The sequence below is a fragment of the Heterocephalus glaber genome, unplaced genomic scaffold (genome assembly GCF_053883595.1).
Source record: "Heterocephalus glaber isolate CG9 unplaced genomic scaffold, H.glaber_assembly_v1.0 deba00000594, whole genome shotgun sequence".
Lineage (NCBI taxonomy): Eukaryota > Metazoa > Chordata > Mammalia > Rodentia > Bathyergidae > Heterocephalus > Heterocephalus glaber.
Window position 1 is genome coordinate 5236578 of NW_028258151.1, and position 16145 is coordinate 5252722.

The window sequence follows — 16145 nt, forward strand, 5'->3', positions numbered from 1 at the left end:
CATTGGGTTAGGTATTATGAGATATCTAGAAATGATTTAAATTACAGGAAAATATGCATAGTTTATATGCAAATATTATGCCACTTTTTATATGACATTTGACTAACCATGTATTTTGTTATCTTCAGGGTCCTAAAACCACTTTGTCATGGACACTAAGGACCAACTATAACCCAATATCACAGTAGGACCTACGTTTAGTCTTTTGAAGAACATCCATACATTTTTCCATAACAACTTTCCTAATTTACACTCACACCCACAATGTTCAAGTGTCCCCTTTCTGCACACCCTTGTCAACACTTGCTATCTCATATCTTTTTGGTCATAGTCATTCTAGCAGGTCTGAGGTGAGACCTCTTTGTTCTATTAATTTATATTTTTTAAAAATTGTTTTTGTTGAACTTTTAGTTTATGTATTTTGTGGCCATTGACAATTTTTCCTTTGAAAAATACTTCTTTATATCACCTGTCTATTTTTAATTGGGTTCTCTGTTTTTTTCTATAAAGTTGTTTGAATTCCTTGTGTACCTTAGAAATTAACTTTTTTTTATATGGATATCTTAGAAAATATTTTCTCCCAGTCTGCAGGTTGTCTCTTTACTTTGTTCATTGTTTTAGAAAAAGTTTTTAGTTTTATATAATTCATTTTTGCTTTTCTTGTCTGCAGTTTGGAGTTCAACACTGAAAAGTCATTTCCAAGACCAACATCATGTAGTTTTTATGTTATGTTTTCTTCTGGTAGTTTCACATTTTCTTGTAGCAGTTTTACAACTTGAGTTCTTACCCTTTTTAAAGTATTTTTAAGTATTTTTACCTATTTTGAGGTAATTTTTACATGTGGTATGTATTAGGAGTCAAATTTCATCCTTCTGAATATAAATATCCAGTTTTTTTAATACCATTTATCATCCTTTTGCTGCCAATTGTGTTTATTGACATTTTGTTAAAAATCAGTGGAACCTTTATTTGTGGGTTCATTTATAGGCTCTTTTGCTCTGCCATTGGTCAAGAGTTTATTATGGCAATACCATGCTATTTGAATTACTACCATTTGCTTGAATATTTTGAAATCAGGTTCTATTTGCCCTAGCTTTGGTCCTTTTATCCATGATTGTCTTTGCTAGTCTGAGCTTTATTTTTCTCTGTACAAATTTTAGGTTGTTTATTCTTTTCATATGAAAAATAGAATTCAAATTTTTACAAGCTATTTAGGTAGCTTTGAGTGTTATGGATATTTTAGTGATATTAATTTTTCCACTTTATGAACACAGGAAAACTTTCCATTTATTTGTTTTTTCTTCAATTTCTGTCATCCATTATTTTCTGCTATTTTTATAAATAGGATTTTTCTTTTTAATTTCTTTTTTGAAAAATCATTCACTTTTAGGATTGAGAGATGATACTAATTTTTGTGTGTGGATTTTGTTCCCTGAAACTTCACAATATTTAGTGGTTTGCAGTGTTTAGGGGGATTTTAAAAGGCTTTTTATATAGATGAAATTATATCATACACAAACAGTGACAATTTCACTTCTTTTCCTGAATATCTTATTTCTCTTGTTTAGTTGTTAGCAAGGAATTCCACTGTTATGTTGAAATATTGGTAAATATAAACCATCTTGTGTTCTGTATATTAAAGGGAATGGAGAAGTAATAAAATTTAAAGTACATGAAAGTGCCAGGTGTTTAAAAATTCTACAAAACCATATGATGTACCTATACTTAGTTGGGACTCATGCAAGGATAGTAGTTGATAGTTTGGGTGGTAATGGAAATCGTGACAGTGGAAAGTACACATGGATGAAGCTGCAATGTCAAGAAATGGGCAACTAAGCTAAGTTTGGAACAGGCATTCCCTGCCAGAAATACTACTGAGAGTAAACCCTCCACATTGGCAGCAGATGTTTAGATAGTATTATTATTTTTTTTATATAACAAAAACTGAAACTCACATTTCTAACAATGATGGTACAGACAGGAGATGAATCAGACACAAAATCAGGAGCCAGTTTACAAGTAACTTGTAAGCCACAGTAAGAATTTGATTAAATCCATGTAATACAGAAATCCACTGCAGCAGGAACAATAAAGCTGTACAAAGTGGACTGGAAAACAAAATAGAACTGGGGAGTAGAAAATAAGACCACACAACCTGTCTGATCCAAGCATTTCTTTGAGAAGTAGAAGACATAATGGATTTGAATGTGAATGCTAGGAAAATGAGTGATAGATTGTTGTTTCAATCAGTGCAATATGAGGGCAACAAGAGTAGTAAGTTGGGTTTGTGACTGCTTTAAACAATGAGCACCGTGTTGAGAAGTGCAGAGACACAGGTGGCTGCATCACTAGAGGAGCAGGCCAGGGAGAGGCCTCAGAGCAAAGATGGTCATGATCAAAGAGGAGCATCTCTACTGCTGACACATGTGAAATAAACATGGATGAGGAAGCACTGCAGAACGCTAGGGCAAAGAAATGAGACATAGGGCAGAAATGGTAATTATAAATGAGCACAGTTTAGATATCTGTGAAAGTAATATAAAGATCAGAAATAAAAGAACTAACACAATTTACATACTAAAAATCCAAAGATAAAGTGACTGTTGCCAAGCTGGAATAAATATTTTCAAGTTAAAATCAAGGAATATTGAAGCAACTTCAAAATCAAAAGAAAAGAAAACCTGATAAGATGAAATAAAAAGAAAAAAAATTACAGTCATGTCAAAGCCATTGCTTCCCGGCTGACCTAGATTTCCACTAAAAAAATCATCAAGAAATAGTCATGATTCCTATCAAAGAGAGTCACATGGGTCCCTTCTAGACAATGCATTGTAAGGAGCATTTCTACATGAAGACACCTGTGTGACTTTTATTAAATAAATAACTCTCATTTCTTAAAATGACTTCTGAGACATCACATTGTTTCATATCCTTTGTCATTCATTCAGGTAAACGTAATTTTGCTTCTTTATTACAAAAAAAAATATATGCTTGAAATAAATCATTGAAATGTCTTCATTTTCTTACATAGATTATGTGCTATATGATCTAATGAAACAGCTATACTAAAACCACAAGCCACTTATTAATAAATTTTATTTACAATTCATGATTTGCATTCTTCATATTGTAATTTTTTGCATGTGTGGCCTTTGAAGTACTGAGAAATTCAGATGCATGAGGAATTTACTTATGTCTTTTTAACAATATATTTGACTCAATATATTTAACAATATATATAACAATATATTCTGACTTGGGGTTTAACTTCCTTTTTTAGAGAAGTGTACTTGTATATTTTGATATTAAGCATGTATTTTCCATGTCATCCTTTTTGGGTAGGTACGAAATTTAAGAAAGTCACTTTTGATCTCTACTTTGAGAAATATTTTTTTGAAGGTTGTTTTTCTTCTAAATTTAAATTTCACAAATGATTTGTAAAAAAATGTATTTATCTAAAGTTCCCAAGGTATTATCCATACAAAGCTTTTGCTGAATGAAACAGCTTTCTATAAACCAATGTTAACATAGAACAGATTTTTATCTCAACTCTGAGAAGGATAGAAGACAGATTTTTCTCAGACATACCCTTCAACCCACAAAATCCCCACTGTATAATTTTTGTGGTTTGTTACAAAGGAAGTGATTCACTCTGTCAAGCCTAATGAGTTATTTTCTAGAAGTGACATGCCCCCATCAGCTTGTCAAGCTCAGCATATGTAGGAATTGCTCCTGTTTATCTGTGTGGTCTTACGTACATTAGGAAAATTATGACCATGCAGATAAATTGTGCTTTTCAATAGTCAAAACAGAATAAATGAAATAATGAAATTTTCCTGGAGCAATATTTCCCTTAGCATATAATTATCATGTTAATGTTCTCATATTAGTTACTACATTTCTTCCTAAAAATGTGACATTTGATGACAGCATTTGAGACTTGAATCTGTCACAGAGTGCCACAGTTTTTTAGGATCAGATACTCACTATGGTAATCCAAATACATCACTTCATAACACTGCTGGTTTTTATTTTCCTGTTATATAATTTTTTATTTCAAGAGAAAAATAAAAATTGTATGTATTCATCATGAACAAAGTGGCAATTTGAAATATTTGTACCTGGTGGAATGACTAATATATGCATTGTCTCACAAAATTATTTTTGCAGTGTACTGAGAATACTTAAGGCTACTCTTAGCAATTTTCAAGAACACAACACTGCTATTACATTTTCTGTTCCATATACAATATTGTACATATGGTTCCAGGTTTGTAAGTGACTCTGTATATAAGTAATACAATTTTATTGTATTCATGTTTTCAGTTGCCTAGTTGTTGAGGACTTCTTGCTTTTACTGGACATAGATAATGCCTTTGGGGCCAACAATTATTGCCATGTCTTCCAGGCCAGCTCTCCCATGTCACCCAGAATTTCATAGCTCTTCAAAGGTTTGAATACAGTAACCTTCCTTCCCCAGCCTCTCTGTTGGTCTTGTACAGCTAATCAATCCTGTGTATGCAGCCCTTCTTATTACCAATATTACTTTAAAATAAGAAATATTCTTGCTATTCATGAGGTGTGTAGACCTGAGTGGATATTCATATTATCTAAATGAGTACCTTAAAGATGGTAATAATGAAAAAAAATACATTAACATTAAGAGTATGTATTATTTCTATGATAAAAATGTGATAAGAATTTATTGCAAAAGGAGTCAATAAAAAATCTACTTGAAACTATGGCAAATAGGAAAGCAAAATAGGGGAGGATAAGATAAATAGAAAAAATAATAAACGTTACCAATTAAGGGTATTTGTAAGGTTGGAAAGGTTTTGAACACATTCATCACAGAGTACTTGTAGCATTGACAAATACTAAGTGATATTATGTCATATATTATATAACTGTCTGAACAGTAGATTCCAGTATCCATCCACTGTTAATTTATACTGTACCACATTATGACTGTGTGCATGCTCACCCATGAAATTAAAAATAAAGGTCTACTAGAATTCTAAGGTTCATTTTTACATTAAATCTCATGGAATTTAAAAAATTCCTGCATCTTGACCGCCACCAGAGGTGAGGAGGTGGGCACCAGCAACACACCCTCCCTGTTGAAATGAAAAGGCACTTAAACAAATCTCAAAACCAGACTTCCAGATCACCTAAAGGAACCCCAAAGGGAAACATGATGGAACAATCTGATACTCAACCACTTGGATGCTCTGAACAAAAGAGGATCTGGAAAAAATGAAATCAGAAACAATTTCTCAGATAACAGTAGAAATTGTGCCCATGGTGCAAGACATGATTAATAAATCTAGAGAGGACACAGATTAAAAAAAAATAGAAGAACTGAAGATCATGATGGAATCCCAACATAGAAAACAAATAGAATCCATAAAACTGATGCAAACAGATTTCCAGGAGATTAAAAACTCTATTGAAAGTTTACACAGCAGAATGAAGCAATGTGAGGACAGAATTTCAGATATAGAAGAAAAGACTGCAATTTGTGACCAGGAAAAGAAAAATTTTGTTAAAATAGTCAGGGACCATGAGAAATCAATCCAGCAGCTATTAGATGATCCCAAGAAGAATAACATAAGACTGATCAGAGTGAATGAAGAAACAGGAGAGAGTGCAGACAACATAAAAAATATGTTCACAGAAGTGATGGCAGAAAACTTCCCAAGCAGGGGAAAAGAACTTGACATACAGATAAGTGAGGCATATAGGACTCGAACTAGTCTTAATCAAAAAAATCTACACATAGGCATATAATAGCTATGATTCCAAAAAACCAACAGAAGAACAAATTCTACAAGCAGTTAGAGAAAAGAAACAAATCACATACAAAGGAAATCCTATCAGAATCACAGCAGCAATCTGATTGCAAACCCTCAAAGCAAGAAGAGCTTGGAGTGATGTATTTCAAGCCCTAAGGGAAGACAGCCCTACCCAGATTGATGTACACTGCAAAACTATCTTTCAAAATTGATAGAGAAATAAGATACTTGCATGACAAAGAGCACCTTAGGAACTTCATGAATACCAAACCAGCACTACAAAAACTTTTAGACAATATCCTAGGAAAAGACAACAAGAATCACAACCCAAGTAAGCTCAGCAAAATGATTCCATTGGGCATGACAAGAAATTAAACGCACAGGGGGAGAATCCAACAAAAAGAAAAAGTCATGACAATGATAAGTTAATACATATCAGTTATAACCATCAATAGTAATGGTATCAACTAATCAAAAGAAATATACTGGCAGAATGGGTCAGGAAACTATTTCCAACAATGAGCTGCATAAAAGAAACATACTTAATTCAAATAGAAACTCATAGACTGAAAGTTAAAGGGTGGAAAACAATATGCTATGTGACAGGAACCTGAAGAAAAGTAGGAGTAGCTATCCTCTTTGCAGATCAAGTGGATTTCAAATCAACACTGATTAAGAGTCACAAAGAAGGACACCACATCCTTGTAAAGGGAATGAAACAAGAGGAAGAGATGACAATCATAAATATATATACACCAAATAATAGTGTGCCCTACTATATAAAACAAATACTAACAGACATGAAAAATCAAATAAGGGCTAATACAATAGTAGTGGGGGACCTCAGTACCCCACTGGCACAAACAGATAGATCAACTAGACAAAAAATCAGCAACAAAATAGTGGAACTCAATCAAACTCTTGAACAAATGAACTTAACAGATGTTTACAGAGTTTTTCACCCCACAAAATCAGAATACACCTTCTTTTCACTTGCACATGGATCATTCTCCAAAATAGACCACATGTTTGCTCATAGAACATGTTTAAGTAAGTGCAAAGGAATTGAATATATCCCTGTATATTATCAGACCATAGTGCAATGAAATTGGAGATCAATAGCAAAAGAAACTGCAAGAATTTCATAAACACATGGAAACTGAACAACACCCTTCTGAATAACCAGTGTGTTACAGAGGAAATTAAAGAAGAAATCAGACAGTTCCTACAATTAAATGACAATGACAATACAACATAGAGGAATCTATTGGAGACAATGAAAGCAGTCTTAAGAGGGAAATATATAGCAGTGAATATTCATGTTAGGAAAACAGAGCAAGCCTAATTAAACAACCTGATGCTGAACCTCAAGCTTCTTGAAAAGAAGTGCAAGAAAACACAAAGCTCATACAAGAGAGGAAATTATAAATATCTGAGCAGAAATCAATGCAATGGAGATGAAGAGAATGATACAAAAAATCAATGAAGCCAAGAGTCGGTTGTTCAAAAGAATAAACAAAATTAACAAACCCTTAAGCAACTTTAACAGCAAAAGGAAAGAAAAGGCCCAAATCCATGCAATTAGGAATGAAAAGGATGAAATTACAATGGACCCAGCAGAAATCCAGAGGATTGTCAATACCTACTTTGAGAACTTATATGTCAATAAGATGGAAAACACAGAAGAAATGGACAGATTCCTAGATATGCGTGAGTTAGCAAAGTTGAACAAAGAAGATCTAAAAGTTCTAAATGACCCAATATCAATCAATGAAATTTAAAATGTAATTAAAAACCTACCAACTAAGAAAAGCCCGGGACCTAATGGCTTCACTGCCAAATTCTACAAGACATTCAGAGAGGAACTGCTGCCACTACTGTTTAAACTCTTCAGTGAAATTGAAAGGGAAGCAATACTCCCAAATTCATTCCTGGAAGAAAACATTACCTTGATCCCCAAAGCAGAGAAAGACCCAACTGAAAAAGAGACCTATAAGTCAATCTCAATAATGAACAAAATGCAAAAATCCTTAATAAGATACTGGCAAATAGAATGCAGATGATCATCCAGAAGATCATACACCCTGACCAAGTGAGATTCATCCCAGGGATAGAGGGATGGTTCAACATATGTAAATCAATAAATGTAATACAGCATATCAATAGAGCCAAGGACCAAAACCATATGATCATCTCAATTGATGCAGAAAAATTATTTGACAAAATCCAACACATATTTACAATAAAAACCCTACAAAACATTGGAATAGATGGGCTCTACCTCAATCTGATAAAAGCCATCTATGAAAAACTAACAGCTGATATCATAATAAATAGTCAAAAACTGAAATCTTTCACATTAAAATCAGGAACAAGACAAGGAAGTGCACTATCACACTCCTGATCAATATAGTTTTGGAAACATTAGCCAAAGCAATTAGACAAGGGAATGAAATAAAAGGAATAAAGATAGGAAATGAAGAAGTTAAATTGTCATTATTTGCAGCTGACATGATACTCTATATTGAAGACCCCAAGTACTCCACCAAAAGTCTTCTGGACTTAATAACCAAATTCAATAAAGTAGCTGGATATAAGGTCCACACACAAAAATCAATAGCTTTTCTCTACACAAACAACAGTCTCACTGAGAGAGAAATAGGACAAACAATTCCTTTCACAATAGCATTCAAAAAACTGAAATACCTAGGAATCAACCTAACAAAAGGAATCAAAGACCTCTTCTCTGAAAACTATAGCACTGTGAAGAGAAATTAAAGATGACATCAGAAAATGGAAAGAAATCCCTTGCTCCTGGAAGAATTAACATAGTGAAAATGGCCATAATTCCAAAACTGCTATATAGATTCAATGCAATCCCAATTGAAATCCTACCACCATACTTTAGAGACCTTGAGAAAACAATCCAAAAATTCATTTGGAACAAGAAGAGACCCAGAATAGCAAGAGCAATTCTAGGCAACAGAGACATGGCAGGGGGTATCACAACCCCGGACTTGAAAGTATATTACAAAGCTACTGTGATAATAACAGCATGGTATTGGCAAAGAAACAGACATGAGCACATATGGAACAGAATAGAAGGTGCAGAAATAATTCCAGACACACTCAGCCACCTCATCTTCTAAAACGGAGTCAAACACCCTCACTGGAGGAAAGATAGCCTCTTTAATAAATGGTGTTGGAAAAATTGGGTTTCAGCTTGCCAAAGATTAAAACTAGACCTATATCTCTCACCATGCACTACACTAAAATGAAAATGGATCAAAGATCTAAATATTAAAACAGAAATACTGAACTGACTGGAACAGATTTTAGGTAGAACTCTTGAAGCCAGTGGTGTAGGAAAATATTTTATGAACAAATTCTCAGTTGCCTGTGAACTAGCAGAAAGAATGAACAAGTGGGATCTCTTCTTATTAAAAAGCTTCTGCACAGCAAGAGAAACCACCAATAGTATAAAGAGATAACCTACAATGTGGGAAAAAATTTTCATCTTCTGTTCCTCAGACAAAGGTCTACTATCACGAATCTATAAAGAACTTTAAAAAAATCTGACCTCCCAAATTTAATGACCCAATCCAAAAATGGGCATCTGAAGTGAACAGGCATTTCTCAGACAAAGAAGTAAAAATAGCAAATAAACACAGGAAAAAATGTGCAACATCACTGGCCATTCAAGAAATGCAAATGAGAACAACATTGAGATTCCACCTCATCCCAGGAAGAATTTCTGCCATCTTGAAATCAACCAATAACAAATGCTGGCTGGGCTGTGGAGAAAGAGGAACACTGCTCCACTGCTGGTGGGAGTGTAGACTGGTGCAACCACTGTGGAAATCAGTATGGAGATACCTCAAAGAACTAGATCTGGAAGACCCATTTGACCCAGCTATTCCCCTGCTGGGTATCTTCCCCAAAGAATTAAAAGAATCATACCACAGTGATCTATGTGCACTCATGTTCATAACAGCACAATTTGTAATAGCTAAAACTTGGTAGCACCTCAATTGCCCATCAACTGGTGACTGTATAAAGCAGATGTGGTTTTACTTATAAAATAGAGTACTACTCAGTCATAAAAATGAGAAACTAGAGACATGTATAGCTAAATGCATGCCCATTGAGGCACTACTCTTGAGTGAAATAAATAGGACACACGTGTAAATACTGAATAGTTTCTCTAATATGAGAAACTGAAAGTCTAAATAAGGACTAAAAGGTATAATAGATAATGTGAAATAGAAAGGAAAGGGGCAAAATGGAAGGGAAAATGGGAAGGCTAAGGAAAAGGAAAGAAGGGAATAGAATTAATACAAGAATATGAAAAATTGGAAACAAAGTCTTTGTAAATAGGGAGGGATGGAGGGGTTGAAGGGTGGGCAGAGGAATGGGGAAGAAATAAGAACCAAGAGAGATTATGTAAAGGTGGAGATTTCATTGTATTGTATACCTAAAATGTACCAATAAAATTCATTTTAAAAATTCCTGCATCTTTAGCTTTCAACCATAATGATATTTTTTGCAAATACTAGTGCTCTTGGAAAATATTATTGAAAATTTAGGGAGGTCGATACAGTGATTCTAGGGAAGAACAAGGTTCCACCTGTCAAGCAGTTTATGACACAAGATGGAGACAGCTACATATTAATTTACAATTGGGAAAAGAATACCATCCATTACCAACCTAAATAAATGTTTTGCTGGCTCGAATATGTGCTGGCCATGGTAGTAGGTGCTACAGAGAACGATAAGCAAAACTAACAGTTCTCTTTTATCATTGAGTACAAAGTCTAGTTTGTGAGAAATACATTAGCCAATTCACCCTACAAATAAACACAAAAATGCAGAATGAAGGAATTATTTGATTAAAAGGAAACTAGTCTGCAAAGTTGTATTTACATCAAAAATCAGACCTGTGAAGTCTCCGGTGTAAGGGAATTTTCCTGAAGGTAGTGATACTGGTAATACAATTAAATGCCAATCATATAGTAGTGGGGCCATTTTAATTATTAGAAGCATTAAAAGGACATGAGCAAAAGGTGTCTGATGAGAAAGTAAAGAGCACAGTGGAGACACTGATAAAATGACCCTGGAGCTAAGGTGGGGACTAAGGGAAGTGAATCTAAAGGCTATCAAAGAGTGAAACTTACCTGCTGTGTGGTTTTGGGAAATAGTGACTTTAAATAGGTAAAAAATAAATAGGAGTCTGGGAAGAAGACATAACAACTTTAAAAATGTGAAGTAGAAAATAAAGAAGAAGTACTATTTTAATCCAAGAAAGAACAACAGTATACTTGGAGAAGTGGTTCTCAGCCAGGACGACTATGCCACTGAGGGGACCTTCTGGTATGTCCGGGATGGTTTGTCACATTTCGGGAGATGCTCCTGACATCTGTTAAGTACAGAATAAAGATACTTCTGTTACACATTTTTCAGGGCAGTCTTTCACAACAATGAATTTTTCTGTCCAAAACAACAATATTTCTGAACGTGTAAAACCAGGATCTTGAAAATTGAGTACTAAAGCATTATGGATGGATAAGAAGTACAGCTGAAGAAGTAATCACATCATTTTGAATTTATAATAAAAACAATGAAAATCATAGAAATTTTAGTATAAAGAAGTAATAGTGAGAATTACATTTCTAAAAGATTACTTTGACTAATATGGGGATGGATTATAGCAGATGATAGCGACACAGCAATTACTAGAGTGTACTTAGTACCAATGGAAGTAGAGGAAAGAGTCAGGCTGGAGAGATATTTGAGAAGGTTCTTGTGATTGATTGGATGTGAGTTTAAGGGAAAGGAAATGACTTCCATAATTATTTAAGATCCACTGAGTAGCTGGTGTCGATATTTTCAGAAGTAATAACTAGACAGGCTTATATCCATGCATGTGTATAACTCTCCTTGCTCATGTTCTCTTCCAGAAAACTCAAATGGAAAGTAATAAAACAAAATAAAATTTTGAATAGGCCACACTTGAGACTGGTAATATGAAGACTTCAACCTATTTAGGTTATAGTTTCTTTAATTTTCAGAGACAGTAGTCCACTGATCTCCAGAAAGAAATTCTTTAAAAATACATGGGTATTTATTAAAGCACCTAGTTTTTCAAGCTTCTATTTACACAAAATGTTACGTAGCTGTCCCAACAATTTCAGAGTTTCCCTGTCTGCAGTTTAAATAATTAATAGGGGAAGTTTTTAATATGTGTAGACTCCAAACTCTAATTCCCAAGGAAAACAGTCTTACTGACTGGTTATAAATAATTTATTCCTCATCTAATTAACTGTGGCTAGAACGGCTGGATCATGAGGCCAGCCTAGGTTTGTTGTTGTCCATGTTTCCTGATGTGAAGGTAGATCTCATGAGAAAAGAGTTTGACGTCGGTGAATTGCACAAAATTAACGTCACAATCCATTGGCTGCAAATCAACATTTTTGGTAACTTTAAATAATATAAAATTAATATAATGGTATTATACCCATACAATGAACAAATCTCCCTTTTCATGTGTAAATTCCCAATATTTTCTGTGAGTGTAATGCCAGATGGCCTGAATGCTTATGTCAAATCTTCTTGACATAAAGCCCCTTTTCCTCTACCAGAGAGCAATCAGTAAGAAGTATGGTTATTACTAACTTCCATATTTTGTGTATCGCATTGCTCTTTTATACCATTTCAGATTATCATGGCCAAAACTCTTATTCCTACCAGTGAAATGACTATTTTTGTGAGGACACCAACTAGCTCTGTAATTTTGATATGACATCACAAGTAGTCATAGATGCCTCAGAATTAAAATCAAAAAGGCCTGAATGGCCTCTCTGAGAAGGAATTCGTCAGCTGTCCTTGCACAACATAGCCTGGGTTCTAATGCATAGTAAGACTTCTGAGGCCTCTGCCTTTTTGAAGCAGTATGGAGAGAGATAGAAAAAAATGGATTTCTAAGAAAAAAAGCATTATTTTCTGGAAAGGCATATAAAGGTAATTCTGTAATACTCCAGGGTATTAGAAGTTCTATATCATTTTATGAAAATGACCACAAAATATTTTTTCTACTACATCAAATATTCAAATATTTTGTTGCCAAATAAATGAATATTGACTAGCTACTATATCCCTGTATTTATTTCAAAAATATCTTAACATTGATATAGCACATTTAGGCATTTGTGTCATATTCTATCTATTTTCAAAAATTTTTCCTCTCTGATAAATAAAATAATCTGCTATGTATTTTACCAGTGATATCAGAATTATGTGAAGTTCATAGTTTTAATTTTAGAAGGGTTTCTACATATCAGGCTTTACACATATTACTTTACAATAAAAAATAATGAAGTATTTAATGAGTTTGCAAGAGAAATGGATTTGTGCAATTACTGAGTATTGTTTTTACAAGCTGGATCTTTGAAAGTCCTTTTCTCATCACTTTTATTTGCATCATTTTATATCCATGAATAGATCAATAATTCATAAATAGTGCTGACACTAGATATTTTCAGGTTTCATAAAACTAACTGCTGTGCACATATTGATAGCATAATTTTATAATCACCTGCCATAAATTTGCTTTCCAATGTCCTGCTTAAAGAAATAACAAATTTTCAAAAGTTTCAGTTTTGTTTTGTTTTTTTTTTTGGTACCGGCAATCGAACTCGGGTCCTTGTGCTTGCGAAGCAGGCGGCAAAACCACTGAGCTAAATCCTCGGCCCCAAAAGTTTCAGTTTTATAAGGAACATCAAATATATTGAAATGTTTTGCTGAATGCATCAGCTATTTTGTTTACATCCTATGAAACTTTGGATTAATGCTTTTGAAATATAAATGTGATTTAATTAGCTCAGTAAGCCAATCAAATTTATACTCTGAAAAGTCAAATTAACCCTTTTGTGTCTAAAGGTACAGCTGCAGCAAAATATCAGTTTATCAAATTATTTCCAAATTAGAAGAGTTAACATGATTTCGTACTTCATCCAGAACTTTGTTTTGAACTGGTAATACTGAGTTTATATTTTGTTTATGTCATTTTTGTCTTGTTAATGCATTTTACTGAATTTATTTTTAACATAACACCAGCTGATTTTAAATTTAATAAACCTAAAAAAAAAGAAAACAAGAAAAACCCAGTAAGAGTGATCTGATTTACTTCCTGTAGTCAGAGGAAAAGCTAGGAGGAAAAAGATTATTGGAGTCAATGTAGAAGAAAGAAATTATATATGCCTCTATGTTTTATAAAGCAGTAAAGACAGCAAGATTTTCGGTGATATTTTGAGACCATGATTCATAAAGACAAATACCTCCATAGGCCAGGTTTGTATCTTACTGGAGAAATAGGAAAATATATATGTCAGATATAAACAGCTAACATCATCTACAGATTCATGAATTGTGCTTGGTATGCTGAAATGCGAGGTATTTCTCTGCTTCTTTCACTTGCCGACCTTGGTATGGCCAGTATAATATTTACAACAAAAGCAGAAATTTTAATTTATAACATTTATAAATTCTAAATTCTTGGAATTATTTTTTCTCCTGTTTTCCTGTTCTGCTCTTTTTCTTTTTCTTTTCTTCCTTTACTTTCCCCTTCTCACATCCTTTTTTCTCCCTCCTTGTCTTTCTTCCTCTCTTCCTCTCTTTCCTCCTCTTTATTTCTAATATTTTTAAGTGTGTGCATATATATAATGTAATAGATATAAAATTTGTAACATATACAAAACATAATAATCAAGATAATTCTATGTTAGGTCATTAAAGTAGTGAGAAAATTGTATGCATAACTGTTCACATGACTTAGGGAAATGTCGTGATCATGACAATGCACATCAAGGAATTTGCACATTCCCGGAAGTTCCAGCTTCCCTGCTGGCAGTCAGCGATGATTCTCACAGCTGCCCACAGATGCTAGGCCTATCTTGCTTATTATTCTGTCCTGATCACCACCCTCTTTTCAAATTGTTTCACGTTTTATTCTCAATATTTTCCTTCTGCACAAATAGGGACAAAATAAATTAATAATAATTCCTTATTATTTTTATTCTAGATCATTAACTTCTAGTACCTCTGTTTAAAGTCCTCTTAGAAATAGACAAAAAGGTCAGATTTCCAACCTCACTGCTGACTTCTTACAGTCGAATCCTCAATGCTGGGCCCAAGGCCGTAATTTCCAGAATTCTTAACATAAATTATCCAGGCAGGCAGGTGTGGAAATCTCTATTAGAGAAATATATCACCCTGCTCACCCACTGCCAAGTAACTTTACAAAATACAAGTTAAGAGGAAAATATACTCACTATCAGGCCTAATAAATCTAAAATATTACATGGAAAAATCAACAACTTTGCCTCTGCAGAGATCATCTCCAAATCAGTTTCATCTCCAAGCCAATGTCAATGGTTTCTGAACCACATGGTCAGTTAGAGAAAAGGAATGACCCCCTTTTCTTGTAATAAAATATTTCTTAGTTACTTTCCTGTCATGGGGACACAATGCCCATCACACACAAATTTGAAAGAAAAGGTGCACTTTAGTTCACAGTGCGTAGAGGTTTCATTCCCTAGCCATTTGGCTGTACGGCAAGAGTAAGGACTAGGAGAGGAAGAGGAGGACAGGGAGAGACTGGGATAGACAGGAGCACAGAAGAGTGGGAAGGAAAGAAAGGAAGGAAGGATCCATTCACAGAGGTTTAACTATGAGAACTTCTGACTTGACTCAGAAAGAATTTTTATCATAACAGGAAAAATGCTGAATCAAGTACTTTAGTTAGAATTTGAGATGTTCAAACATTAACTAGGACCAAGTCAGATGCAGGCAGGAGGGAACTGGCTGCATATGCTGTGGGTTCACTGCTGACTAGACCAATAGAGAGTAACATTTAGCCTACTTTTCCCATAAGGAGCTGTAAATCAGGGACACCTTAGGCAAAGTAAAATGTGAATAGGTTAAATAAAAGATAATACCCTTTCTCCACAAAAGCAGTCTTTCACAATACTAGTCATACTAGTCATCCTATTTCCTGCAAACATATCGACAAATAACACGTAACTAATATTCTCAAAGGCGTTGGATCATTCATTCAAAGATGTCAAAATACTTATCTTTTTCCGTTGGGATTTTGTTGAAGCTGCTGAGAGAAATATCTTCAATCATATTTTTTTAGTTTTTATGACTTTGCTTCAATTAATCAATTGAATTGAGCATGCAACTATGCAATCTGCTTCTTTCAGCCCCAGTTTTAAGTTTGTTCTTAGAATCCCAATTTCCCCGTCTGTATTCACAGACATTTATACAATAATGTGTCTCTACTCTGAAAATGAG